This window comes from Rattus rattus, chromosome 3 (genome assembly GCF_011064425.1).
Source record: "Rattus rattus isolate New Zealand chromosome 3, Rrattus_CSIRO_v1, whole genome shotgun sequence".
NCBI lineage: Eukaryota > Metazoa > Chordata > Mammalia > Rodentia > Muridae > Rattus > Rattus rattus.
The window spans coordinates 9,402,485-9,417,275 of NC_046156.1; the positions used below are offsets into that span (position 1 = coordinate 9,402,485).

The following is a 14,791-nucleotide window of genomic DNA, read 5'->3' on the forward strand; positions in this document are numbered from 1 at the left end:
TGAGCCGGCCGCCTCGCTCAGAGACGTTTGCCACCCGCGGTTGTAGAACACTAAAGGCTGTCGCGGAGTAGGGAGCTAGTGTCCTTCCCTGTTTCCGTAGGGAGGGGCTTGACGTCGTCGGGCGTGGACGTCACGCAACAGTGTCCCGCGAGCGCGAGGCCGCAGAGCCCGAGGGCCTCGCGGGGCGTCCGCGGCGAGGCTGCGGAACCGTCTGCCGCCGGGCGGGAGCCCAGCATGCTGCGGGGCGCTGAGCTGCCGCCGCCTGTGACCTCCAGCCCGGCCCGTCACAAGCGGGGATGAACTCAGACCACCGGGCCCTTAGTTCTCGAGCTGATTACCTACCGAATCTATATGTAAAATAATGTGGGCGAGCGGATGGTGAAAATATGACCTCCCTTTGTCCTTTAAAAACGTGAGTGTTGCAAATTCAGTCTTTAGACACCTAGCGTTGTGTGCCTTTGGCCAATCCTACCGAGTGCCCCTTAGAGTCAACATGTGTTCTTGACACAAACTGGCTTGACTTCGTTTTGTCCACCCCACCCCCTACGCCCCTGCGGGTAATCAGATAATTGTGATGTTCTGAACTCTGATTTCTGGACTAGATGGTTTTGGAGGCAGTTTCTAATATTTGCATATACCAATAGCCACATTTCTACAGATCATTCCTGAGCGTGTCTTAGCCATGCTAGCCTAATGTTAGGAATTACTATGGTGAATGAGGGTTCTTGGGTATTCTGTTTATACTTAGGTACGCTACAATGACCCCTGCCCCTAGTTTAGCTAAGAAAGAAAGAAAAGTAAAATGGACTGTCTAACGTATGACATTTCCCCCCCTCTGAATTAGTCTAAGAAGTATTTTTTTTTTTTAATCACCAATCTTAGAATGAGAAATATTTGCCTCTGGCTTTCTGATAGCTAATGTGTCCACTTGTTCGAGACCCACTATCGGTTACCAAGTCAGGTGCTTGCAGATACAAACAGCATGATTTTCTTAAAACCAGCTGTCTTAGCCATTTTATGGCTCTGCTTGTCCTTTTTAACCAGTTCACAGGTATCTAAGAATGTTCGTGGATTTAGAAGAGCAGTAAAGGTATTGAGCTACAGATTTAATCAGCAATACATAGGAAAACTAGCTAATGAGAACACTTCAGTCGTATTTTGAGAAAGTTTGCCCAGCAAAGAGCATGTACTCATCAGTAGTTGATGTTTTTATTTCATTAATTAGATTTGTATACTAATTAGATGTTCTGATTGAAATAATTTACAGTTTTATTTACTCCTCTAACCATATTACCATCGTTTAGTTTTTTTTTTTTTTCTAAATATTGAAAGGATCTTCCTTTCTACTTTTTTACAAAACTGTATATACTCCTGGAAAGATGGGTATTCTAGAATGGAGTACATGGGAATCTGCGTAGACCAAGGTTTTTCATCCTCAATGCTATTGAAGTCTTGGACTAGATGATTCTTGGCTGTATGCTTTGTGGGGTGCAATACTTTGCAGCATCTTTGGTTGCTACGTGCCCTCAGTGCCAATCCCATCTCTCCTCAGCACCACCAGTTGTGATAACTGAAAATATCTTCAGGTATTGAGCTCACACCTTGAGCTCTTCCTTTATCCCTGAACCTGCCTTTTCTTTGGCCATCAGGAAGACCTTATGACTCTGTTGCCAATGTATGTTCTAAGATCCAATTTTTTCCCCCATCTTTATTAAAGTGGGTATTTCTTAGTTACATTTCAAATGTTATTCCCTTTCCCAGTTTCCATGCCAACATAGCCCTAACCCCTCCCCATCCCATTCTATATGGGTGTTCCCCTCCCCATCCTCCCCCCATTACCGCCCTCCCCACAAGAATCTGTTCACTGGGGGTCCAGCCTTGGCAGGACCAAGGGCTTCCCCTTCCACTGGTGCCCTTACTAGGCTATTTATTGTTAGCTATGCAGTTGGAGCCCAGGGTCAGTCCATGTATAGTCTTTGGGTAGTGGCTTAGTCCCTGGAAGATCCAATATTTTTAACCCTGTTGCTTCCAGCCCTGGCCCAAGTTACCATCACTGTAGTCCCAGACCAGAGCACTTTAGTTTTGCTCCTCTTTGTTTATGCTTCACTTAAAAAAAAAAAAAGAATTTGTAGAGATAGATGGTGAGATGGCTCAGCAGCTAAGAGCACTGGTGCTCTTCCAGAGGACAAGGGTTTAGTTCCTACCACCCACAAGAACACTAGAACATGTAAAATAAAATAATCTTTCAAAAGTTAAAAAAGTTGGTCAGGTGATGGTGGTTTGTGCCCTTTAATCCCTGTACTTGGGATGCAGAGGTGGGTGGATCTCTGAGGTCCTTCTACAGACGGAGTTCCAGGACAGTCAGGGCTACACAGAAACCTGTCTGGGGCTGGAGAGATGGCTCAGCGGTTGAGTACTGACTGCTCTTGCAGAAGTCCTGAGTTCAGATCCCAGCAACAACATGGTGGCTCACAAGCATCTGTAATGGGATTCAATTCTCTCTTCTGGTGTGTCTGAAGACAACTACAGTGTACTTATATATAATAAATCTTGAAAAAAGAAAAAAAACAGGGTTTTATTGCTGTGAACAGACACCATGATCAATGTAAGTTTATATTATAAAGGACAACATTAATTGGGGCTGGCTTACAGGTTCAGAGGTTCAGTCCATTATCATCAGGGCAGGAGCACAGCAGCATCCAGGCAGGTATGGTGCAGAAGGAGCTGAGTTCTACATCTTCTCCAGAAGGAAGCCAGGAACAGACTGACATCCTCAGGCAGCTAGGAGGAGGGTCTCCAAGCCCACTCCACAGTGACACACTTCCTCCAACGAGGCCACACCTTCTAATAGGGCCACTCCCTGGGTCAAGCATATGCAAACCATCACAGAAACCCTGTCTGAAAAAAGATTAAGAAAGTTTGTATAGAACTATATATAAGGATTGGAAAGTAACATACTCAATGTAGAGGGATATTGTATTAGGGCTCTTTAGAGTCACAGGACTTACAGTGTATACTAAGGGAATTTGTTGTGATGACTTACTAGTCTGCAATCTAACTCCCCAACAATGGGCAGCTGTGAATGGAAGTCCAAGAATCTGCCCAGCCCCAAGAAGATGTAGGCTAGTTTCAGCTGGTTTACTGCAGAAGTGGATTCCAACAGATGAGCTGGCAAGAAAAGCAAGCAGGTGAAGAAGAGTGGATCTTCTTTCTTCCAATGTCCTTATATAGGTCTCCAGCAGAAGGTGTGACCCAAATTAAAGATGTGTACCAACACAACTGGATCTGGGACTTGTTTTGTCCCAGGTTGACTTTGAACTCCGAGATCTCCTTGCCTTAGTCTCCTGGGATTAAAGGTTTGTACTACCTTGCCTGGGCCTAAGCTTTTCATAGCCACTATGCCTCAAGATCTCCATGCCAAGATCTAGGTCAGAAACTTGTCTTCCAGCCTCAAGATCTGGATCACAGGCGAACCCTCCAATTCTGGACTGTAGTTCATTCCAGATATAGTCAAGTTGACAACCAGGAATAGCCATCACAAATATCATCCAAGGACCATACCCTTACCTACCTTTTTATAGCTCAAGTGTATCTTCTTTCTGACTGTATTACAGTCTTACCTTTTCATGATTTCTTTGAAACAGGTTCACCTGTACATTTCCAATTACACTTTATACCCTTTTCCCTAGAAAAGCTTCATGTAATCATGTTTCTTTCTCTTCCTCCACTACAGCAATTTGTGTCCACTTTGCTATCCAAGGTTTCCCTACCTCTGTATTCTTGCTCTTTCCTCTACTTGGAAGCCCTTGGCATGCATGATTTGACTGCCTCATTCAGGCCTCACCTTAGCTGCTATGAAGACCACTGTGATGACTCAGTGTGCCATTGGCAACCACTAACTTATTACCATGCTCAGTAGCATTTATCCGTGTCCTGTGTTTGTTTTCTTAGTTCCCTTAAATTAGAGTGTGAACTGGAGAGCAATGACTTTGTCCCATCATCATCAGTTCCTAACACTGTGTTGACAGTCTAGTTATCGAGTAAATAAATGTTGAAAAACCCAAACTACATTTTAGGGTTTTTTTTTTTTTTGGTTTTTTTGTTTGTTTGTTTGTTTGTTTTTGATCTTGAGCTATCCGTGTCTCAGATTTCTCATCTACATGGTGTTCATACCTGCCTTGCCATTCTCAGAAGAGGCATTTCTGAACTCTTCAGGAATCACACAGTGCTGTGCAAATGGGAGTTAGTATCCCTAAAATATGTTAATTCATCTGGTATTCTCATGATCAGGAATGATAGTCTATGGGTTGTAGTACAGCATAAATCAAATGGTCAAATAGTCTTGGTAAAACTCAGGATCATTACAGATGGCTCATCAGGTAAGGGCTCTTGATGCATTGGTCTGAGGATTTAGCTTCAAATTCCCAGAATCCAGATAGAGAGTTGGGCATAGTCACTTAGGCCCCTAATGTTGTGTCTGGTGGGTGGCAGAGACAAGCTCACTAGGGCTTGCTGGCTACTCAGTCTAGCTGTAGATTGAGTGCCTGTCTCAAGAGAGTAAGGTCTTCTGCCTCTGCTTATGTGCATTTATACACATGTGCACGTCATTACATTTTTAATAAAAAAGTTAACATAAATAGAACTTTGGAACAGGATAGAGAACAGCATTTTAAGTACTCTCTGAGACTGGAGGTAGCCCAGCATACATGCAGAGAAGGTAATTTGGTTTTTTTTCCTCCGTGTTTGAGATAGGGTCTTTCTGTGGTAGCCCTGGCTTTTCCTAGAATTCAATATGTAGACCAGGCTAGCCTGAACTCAGAGGAATCCATTCTATGAAAGCTGTTTTCCTTGCCCCATTAACTCTGACTCACCAAACCATTTTTGAGGTGAAGCTACTTAATTCATGATTCACTATTTGCTTAAATAAAAAAGTGCCAAAGTGCATTTCCCCCAGCCATGTTATAAATCAAAACCAGGGCCTCCTATACAAGCAAGTAGTCTTATCATTGAGCTGTATCCTGATAACAAAAATTTATAGTCTACCAGAACTATTGTCTGTAATTCAAGGTAGAACTGTATTTCTTGCAAAAATATTTTAATACAATCATAGTACAATTATAAAGTCACATTTCTAATGTTTAAAATATTAATAAAACCTATCTTTGACATTTTCACACATGTATTTTGATCACATTTGCTTGGTGTTTAACATATTTATTCAACTTCTAGTATTCAAGCATTGGTTCTTAAAAATGAGTTCTAGCTGTATTGCTAAGGAGGCAGAATATAAATAAATCTTTGCTTATCTGAACTTTATAAGAAAATATCTTTTAAAATGCTATAAATTTGAGTCCTAAAATGAACAGTTAAGTAGTTTGACAGGATTTTGAAATGGTCATAAAACTGTAACTTTAAAAAAGGCCTATTTTTCCAGAGGTTCATGTCTTACGATTTAGGTACCTGTGGTTTCACATATTCAATGTGTAGAACTCAAACCGTCTTGTATTTGTAATCAGGACCTCTACTTTCCCTTCATAACATTTCTGCCTGGAAAAAGATCATTTGAAAGCTGGAGATCTTTACCAGAGAAATCCTTAAATAAAGATCGGTGGATATGAGATTTAAGACTCACTTGAGATAACAGTTTTGTATTTAGCAGAATTTTTGTTTTTTACAGTATTTTTCAATCCCATAAAAGAGCTGGATGCTGGAGTCTGGGCGTGCCTAGTAAACAATAAAAATGCCACCCTTGCAAAGATACTTACCCTTGAACTCATGAGCTACCCTGTCCATCCTGCATTTCCTTTCATCCAGTTATTTTCAGTAGTCTAGTAGTCCAGGTCTGCAGTTCATTAGAAAATGGGTGGGAAGACTGTGGCAGGAAAAGCCTAGTGAGCAGATAGGTCTTTCATCTAGCAAGCATTAACTCCTAGCCTGCGTTACAGTACTTAGAGAATTCAAGAATGCTCATGGGGTCGTCTCCATGCTTAGGACAGATAACACTGAGTGCACTGTCTAGTGCTAGCCCCAGCTCTGCATGCTAAAGCTCTAGCTCTTCGTTTACTCTCATTCTCTACAGAGTATGAAGTCCTAGGGCACTGTTTGTGTTGTTGTCAGTAGACGTTCATTAACAGAACCACAGCATACATGTAATAAACTAGACTTTCCCTTCAAACGTCTAATTCTTAAGTTCTCTTGATTAGTAACAGTTGTGCACACCTTCGTTCAGCCCAGAAACCAACATCGATACTCTTCCTAATGTGCACATCTAGCTGGTTGGGAAATTGTGCAGAATCTGTTTAAAATTCCCCCCTGTCTCTATAGCATCCACGTCTTATTTAAGTACTGTAGTTAACCATTTCTGTTCATTCATTCAGCAAACGTTTATTAGTGGGCTATGCAAAGGTCTTGTTTAGGTAGGGAAGGCAGGAGGGGGAAAGGAAGGACGAGAAAGGAAGGAAGACCGAGTTGGGAGACCGATCACAATGTAGTGGGAAATGCATACATTTATGTAGGGTGAGAGTTGATATCCAGTGACAAGTGTGGAGTAAGAGGAGCCTAACCTTAGCCAGGGTCCACAGCAGCACAACTCTCAGAGGCTGGGGCTCAAAGCAGAGATTAAGCTGTGTGGAGTTTCTGGAGTGAAAGATAACTTGCTTTATACATAACAAGTGTGCCAGAGCATATTGTGCACATCTGTGCATAGCACTTGGTGCAGCTCTTTCCAATAATGCTGTTGCTCTGAAGCCTCTTTTCCTTCTTTTTGTCAGCATGGTTCTTTAGTGGCACACCATAACACAGTTAGTCCTCATTTCTTGCCAATTCTATATTTATGAATGTGCCTGCTTCACAAATTTTATTTTTTTATCTTCAGATAATTTTCAAGCTGATTTGGGGTCATTTGAAGATGCACACCAGCTTCAAGTTGAAAGAGTAGGACTTTGCATCCTTTAAAAAAGTATTCATTTCTGAGTCTGCACACACATGCCAGAGGTGAAAATGTTCTTCTTTTCTTTTTTCTTTTCTTTTTCTTTTTCATTTTGAGATAGGGCCTCCTACTGAACCTGGAGCTTGAAGCTTCACTACCTGGCCAGTGAGCATGCAGGATCTGCCTGTGTCTGCTCCGGTAGCCCTACCATTGTGGATGCACACAGCCTGGCCACTTTTGTGTGAGTGCTGAGTATTTGGGCTCAGGTTCTCAGACTTGCACAACACTTGAGCCATTTCTGCAGCCCCAGGTTTTTGTCTTTCTGTTTTAGCGATTCACTATAAGTCAGTCCTTTTAGGATCACTTAGCATGCTGTTCATGTTACTGTTTCCTTTAGGATTACTTAGCATGCTGTTCATGTTACTGTTTTTGCATTTTTGTTGATTTTTTTTTTTTAAAAAAATCAGTTTCACCATTAAACGGTTTCACCAAGCACAATGCTGAAGTACTTATATTTCTAAGTATAAGAAGCTATGATATACCTAATAGAGAAAATATGTGTTAGGTAAGTTCATTCAGGTATGAGTTATAGTGCTTTTGGGTATGAGTCAATGTCAATAAATTAATAATATAAAATAGGAATCAGTAGGAATACATATAAAAAAGAAGTTATGTGTTGGGGTGGTTGATGAAAATATGACCAGAGGCTAGCAGGGACCTGTCTTTCCCTTAGGAATAATGATTCCTAACTCAGCATCTGCCACAGTCAGTTTGCCAGTCATTTATGGTCAGGCTTGATGAGTTAGATATAAATGATCAAGCTGACCAAAGAAGTATGATTATGAAGTAGTCTGTCTTAGCCATTTATACCACATACACTACCTCTCAGGAACAGTAGTATTCCTGTATATAGTATATATGCCTCAGTAGGCATGGCCAAGTTGAGAGTCTACGAATTTTATTTTTACCATTAGTCAAGAGAAAAGATGTTGACTTTTACTTTATGAGGATTTATGATGTGTCTTAAGGTTTTACTACTGTGAACAGAAACCATGACCAAGGCAACTCTTATAAATGACAATGTTTAATTGGAACTGGCTTACAGGTTCAGAGGTTCAGTCCATTATCATCAAGGCCAGGGAGCATGGCAACACCCAGGCAGGCATGGTGCAGGAGGAGCTGAGAGTTCTACATCTTCATCTGAAGGAAGCCAGGAACACACTGGGCATCCTCAGGCAGCCAGGAGGGTCTCCCAAGTTCACCCCTACAGTGACACACTTCCTCTAACAAGGCCAAACCTGTGAATAGTGCCACTCCCTGGGCCGAGCATATGTAAACCACATTCTAGTCCCTGGCTCTCATAGCCTTGTTCAAGCACATGAGTCTATGGGGGGCCATACCTAAACATAGCATAATAAGAAATACATTCAGTCCAACTTCCAAAGTCCTCATAGTCTATAGCAATATCAACAATGTTAAAAGTCCAAGGTTTCTTCTGAGATCCATCCAATCACATAACTGTCATCCCCAAATTAAGACAGGCAATCAGCTAGGTAAACTCCAAACTCTGCATCTTCATGTCTTACGTCAAAGCAGTTTTCAGATCTCCAACTCCTTTTTCATCTTTGTTGACTGCAACAAACTTCTTTCTCCTGGGCTGGTTCCATTCCCTGTTAGCAGCTTTCCTCAGCAGATCTCACAGCAATAGCATCTTAAACATCTTGGAGTCTCCAAGGCAACTTCAGCATTACAACTTCTTGTTTCAGTGTCTGGGATCCACACATGATCTTCTGGGCTCCTCCAAAGGACTGGCATCATTTCTCCAGCTCTCCCCTCTGTAGCACTCTAAGCTCAGGTTGATCCACCCCACTGCCACTGCTATTCTTGGTAATCAACCATGGTACCCCAATGCACTGGGGTCTTCCTGCTGCAACTAGACTTCACTAATAGTTTCTCATAGGCTCTCTTCATGGCGTCAAGACTCAACTCTTTTGCATGACCCCTTCAGTCCTGACCCATCAACTGCAACTGATGCTGTACTTTTCACCAGTGGCCTTCCATGGCCTCTCACAGTGCCAAGCCTCAGCTGCTCTTCATGATGCCTTCGTGCCTTCAAAACCAGTACCACCTGGGTGATTCTCACACATTACCAAGGACAGCTGCTGCAGGAGGCACAACCTTGGCTATCTCTGGGACACAGCTTCTTTCTGCCCTCAGAAAACAATTCCCAGAAGATTTCACCTCAGTGATGCTGGTCTCTTCTTAATCACTGCCAATTTCTTAGCTTCAGCTAACCAGCATCAATTGTCCCAGGCCTGTGCTTCTCCTCTTGAATATAGAGCCAGAGCCACATGGCCGAGGCTGCTGAGTTCTGCTGCTTGCAGGAGCTGGAATATTGCCCCTTGTTCTATTACATTATCAATAGCTTCTTCTTTTCCAACTCCTTCACTACCTAAGCTTGGCTGTCCTGAATCTTGCTCTATAGACTGACCTTGAACTCAGAGATCTGCTTGGCTTTATTTCCTGGGATTAAAGGTTTGTGCCACCATACCTGGATCTAAATTTAGCTGGGTAGGATCTTGCCCCAAAGTTCCACTCCCATAATCTGTTTTCTCCTAGAACATAGGATTTGTTTCACTTCCTGGTGCCCTATTAATACTCGAACCATATATTTTATATTTTTTCTTTCTCATCTTGCAGTGCTTGTTCAAAACGCTCTTCATGAGATTTAACCAGAGAAAGAAGTCTTGGGCTTTTTTGAGACTTCGTTTTTCAATATAATTAATAAAAATATCTTAGCCTCAGGTGGACTCTTCAGACAAGGGCAAAAAGCAGCCACATTCTTCACCAAAATACCACAAAAACAGTCTTTACACCACGTTCTGAAATTCTTCTCCTCTGAAACCTCTTGGGCCAGGTCAGCACAGTTCAAATTACTCCCAGCAACAAAGTCTTCCATTTTCCTACTAGGATGGCCCATTAAGCCCCACTTAAAGCATTCCACTGCTTTCCAAATCCAAAATCCCCAAATCCACATTCTTCCAGACAAAAGCATGGTCAGGCCTGTCAGAGCAATACCCCACTCTTGGTACCAACTTCTGTCTTAGTTAGGCTATTACTACTGTGAACAGAAACCATGACCAAGGCAACTCTTATAAATGACAATGTTTAATTAGAGCTGGCTTACAGATTCAGAGGTTCAGTCCATAACCATCATGGTAGGAGCATGGCAGCACCCAGGCAGGCATGGTGCAGGAGGAGCTGAGAGTTCTACATCTTCATCTGAAGGAAGCCAGGAACAGACTGGGCATCCCCAGGCAGCTAGGAGAAGGGTCTCTAAATCCACTCCCACAGTGACACACTTCCTCCAGCAAGGCCACACCTGTTAATAGTGCTACTCCCTGGGCCGAGCATATGCAAACCATCACATAATATAAAGTATATTTTAAAGGAATTTTGCAGAAAGTGGTGTTTTTTTGTTTTTGTTTAGTGCTTTTTAAAAGTTCTTTTATGAGGAAATCTTGTACATTGTGGAAGTCAGCAAACATTTTCCATTAATGTCCAGTCAGTACATGTTGTAGGCATTATCGGCCATCAGCCCTGGATTGAACTTTCTCCTACTATCTGGTGAGAGGAATGATAGACAGTAAGTCCCATATGTATTTGCAGGGGAAACCTTGCAAGCCAGTGGCCGTGTGCCTTCTAGTCTCTTTATCCTTCACAAGGCAATGATCTAATCCAGTAGGATATCCTAAGTGTTGTGTTGATATTCTGACTTAGTCCAGTAAACAAAAAGACTTCATATTTACTTTTTTATTATGTGCATTGTGCGTGCATGATGTTGGAGGTCAGAACAGTTTTGTGAGGGTACTTTTTTCCCTCCATCATGTGAGTGCCAGGAATTGAACCCAGGTCATCAGGCTTGGTAGCAGTCACTTTTATCTACTGAGTTATCTTGTTGGCCCAATAAAGACTATATTTTAGGGGTTGGGGAAAACATTGAAATCATTACATTACTATTTCAATTACTTTTGGTACCTTAATTTTTAAAAATCTGTGTCCTCTGTAGGCAAAAACAGTAGTTTGAGCTCATTGTATTTGGAATTATGCAGTCAATCATCCAGTTTATACCAGTTGGTTTATCGGTTTATAGGCTTGCTCACTTTAATAAATATCATAATACTTGTGGTAGCTGTCAACGAGTGGTTAAGTCTCCTTAGTAGCACCAATTTGATTATTGTCTGCATGGATGTAATGTGATTTGTAGTGAAATTTGGTACTGATATAATGCAGTCATTTTATAGCTGTAAATAGTTAGCGAGCTAAACATCCTGCTGGGTAGTCAGTTGGTTACAGCGTTGGCCAACAGCCTCATGCTCCTATCGGTAGGTAGCCCACACCCTCTGCCTGCCTCTCCTTCTGTGAGAAATGTTTCTTCTTGTCCTATATACTACTTGTCTTAGAAGCTACAGTACCCCCTCCCCACCTCCCCTGTCACCACCTGGTTTTTTAAGCCAGGGTTTCCCTATGTATCCCAGGCTGGCCTTGAACTCACAAAGATTCACCTGCCTCTGCCTCCAGAATGCTGAGATTAAAGGTGTACTCCATCCTATTAATTTTTTTTCTGCCTGCTTATGAGGGGAAAAAATTCTAGAATTGAAGAAAGTTAAAACCACACCTACTTGTTTCTTAGTGCTAATTTACTTTGAACATCATGTGTGTGTTTCTTGTCTGAGCATGTGCAGTTATATTGGTTTCTTTTTGGTTTTCTTGTTTTATTTTATTTTGTCTTGCTTGTAATTTTGTCTCTCCCCACCCCCAACTCTACCTTGCCCCAGACTGACTGAACCCAGGACATTGTTTGTGCTAAACAAGTGCTCATCCACTGAGCTAAAATCGCCAAGCTTTGAGCATGTGTAAATACAACCATTGCCACTACCTTTGATCCTGTCATTTTTTTTAAACAAATGATATGAAATGCTTTTTATGACTGAAAATGGATTCTTTATAGTCTCCTGAGAGACTTTCCCAAGTATGTATGTGAGATGAAGTGTGTAAGAGAGAGAGATTTAAGTTCATAGGCTAGGAGTCTGAAAACTGGTTATCGGGACTCACCAGCCCTGCATTGTCTGCCACAGCAGTCACATGAGGGTGGTGGGAGAGTTGCTGTGTGAGTGTGGGTACACACTGATTTCCAAGGGTTAGCCCCCAAAAGCATGGAAAGCATCTTGTTGGTAATTTGTATGCTGATTACATGTCCCAGGGACTTTTTTCTAACATAGTGTTATAAGCACATATCAGTGAATGGCATCATTTAAAGTAGTCTAGAAATCCCAGTCTCTTTTGGCCACATAGGTTGATCTTGAGAATAAGTGTGTGTGTGTGTGTGTGTGTGTGTGTGTGTGTGTGTGTGTGTGTGTGTGTGTGTGTGTGTGTGTGTGTGCAGAGGTTATGTTGAATGTCTTCCTCTCACACACTCAACCTCATTTTTTTAAGACAGTGCCTCTAGGCTAGGAGCGAGCTGTTTCAGCCAGACTAGCGAGCCAGCAATCAATAGCCCAGAATCTGCTATCTCTGAAGCCCCTCCCACGTTCCTCAGCACGGGGCTTACTGCGCACAGGAGCCACTGCCTTTTCTGTGGTGGCAGGGGATCTTCACAACTCTGTACCCACTAAGATTCTCCCAGCCCCTTCTTATTTTGGAGTTCCTAGTAGACTTTTGGTGACTTCCTATAAAAGAGTAATAAAGAAGGCTTAATTGTTACTTGGAAACATTTAAATAGTATGAATAAATTAGTTCTATGCTCTCCCAAAATAAAAATGAATTTATTCCCATTCAAGAAAGTTTTGAAGCACAAAATATCTCTGATGAGTATTTTTCAATAATTCTAGTAAATTTCGTTTGTAACTACATAGTGCTGGCTGTCCTAAAACTTGCTGTACAGATGATGCTGGCCTTGGACGCAGAGCTTGGATTAAAGGTGTGAGCCACCACACCTGACTACTTTAGTATTTAACCAGCTGCTCAAAGCAATTTTACTTTTACCTTATTTTAAAAAGACTTTTGTTCTTTAAATTTTTTAATTCTACCTTGTATCTTTTTTGAAGATAATTAAGTCAATCAGTTTAAGTGAATATATTGCTATACTTTAGGGTAAATGTTATAAAATTGAACAATACCATTATCAAAAATTGAAAGCTTTAGGAATTACAGACCTGTGGTGATAAAGTACTTAGACAAGCTAGACAGTAACTCCTACCAACTCCGGAGAATTATGTCTGGGAACTTCCTATCTCCTGTCTGCCTTTTTGGGTTTGTTTTAGAAAAAAATTTTTAGACAGTTAAAAATATTAACATTAATAAAACTTTCTATCACTTTACTTTGCTACAAAAACTAAAAATAAATTTCACAGGTTTTAAAATTGTCCTTTAGTATTTGAATGACCAAACAATTTAAGAGATTAGCTTCCTCTCTTTTTCAGCAAAGAGAAGAGCTTCTTCTATGCTACACAAGCTACTTGGAGCATTAATTTATTCACTCTGCATCCCTATGGCAGCCCCTCCTTCCTCCACTCCCAGGCCCATTCTTACAAACCCCTCCTCCCATTACCCACTCCCTTCCCTTGGGTACTACCCTATCCTGGGACATCAAGTCACAGCAGGACTAAGCACATCCTCTCCCACTGAGGCCCGACCTACCGGCAGTCCAGCTAGGGGGAGGACGATCCAGTGGTGGGCAGCAGAGGCTGAGACAGGCCCCCATTTTGATTGTTAGGGGACCCACATGAAGACCAAGCTGCACATCTGCCTGAAATGTGTAGGGACCTGGGTCCCGCCCCATCATGCTCTTTGGTTGGTGGTTCAGTCTGTGAGCCTCCATGGCCCAGACTCTATAGTTCTTCTGTAGGTGTCCTTGACTCCTCCGGCTTGAATACCACATTTCTTGAAGAAAAAAAAAAAGTTTGTTTTTGTGTGCATACGTGGGTATGTGTGTGCTACTGTGAGTTAGAGAAGAGCTTACAGGATTCAGCTCTCCTATAATGTGGGTCCTGGGGATTGAAGCAAGTTTTCAGGCTTGGCAGCAAGTGCGTGTACCCACAGGTCACCTTAAAGTCACTTTAAAGGATTTTTGTCTTATTTATTTGTGTGTGTGGGAGGGGGGAGGGGGCACATGTATGCCCGTTCCTGAAGAGGCCAGAAGAGTATATCAGATCTCCTGATGCTATACTTAAAGCGGGTGTAAGCTGACTGATTTTAAAATCTCTTTAAAAGTTATTTTTTCCCTTTAAAATAAAGCTGCAATTAAAGCCATTGTAGGAGTTATTGGTATTTTAGCCGTTAGGAAGGTCTGAAGCCTTTCCATAGGGATAGACGTTTGCAGTCTGAACCCCAAACTCACAGTGCTCTTAGTGCTTACGCGCTTTGAAGGAAAACATAATACGGACGAGTAAGATCGGCCAGTAATAGATGACCAGTCTGATTTATTAGAATAATCTACACCCAAAATAGGGAAAGTAGGAGAACAGACACAGACCAATGCTATTTACTTTTTATGCTAATACTGGAATGATGTTTATTTAAACAATGTTACCACAGCTGCTGGGTCTCTTGGCACCGGCCTGTAATTCTAACATTTAGGAGGCTGAAGCAGTGAATTACGAGTTCAGAGAGCCCACTTGCATTATAGAGTGAAGACCTTGTTTCAAAATAAAAATAAACAAAAAACTTGCAAAAGAGTATCATAGCTCACTGTTAGATCATAATTATAGAGAAGCTTTATGAAAACTTCTTTTGCTCAAATACCAAATGTGTGCACATATATGCATACATATCAGAGCATATGAAAACATTTTCCAAACAGCT

At 41.8% G+C, this 14,791-nt stretch overlaps 1 protein-coding gene across 3 annotated transcripts in view; it reads left to right on the forward strand.

The window, feature by feature from the left end:
* Positions 1 to 18: 18 nt before the first annotated feature.
* Dnajb4 (DnaJ heat shock protein family (Hsp40) member B4) overlaps positions 19 to 14,791 on the forward strand; it is a 28,355-nt gene continuing 13,582 nt past the window's right edge. The window contains exons 1-2 of one of the 3 annotated variants that reach the window (XM_032897151.1): positions 19 to 412; positions 6,875 to 6,993. The gene's annotated coding sequence lies outside the window, so the exon portion shown is untranslated. The remainder of the gene's footprint in view (positions 413 to 6,874; positions 6,994 to 14,791) is intronic. The other 2 variants (XM_032897150.1, XM_032897152.1) reach the window with 2 other exon arrangements.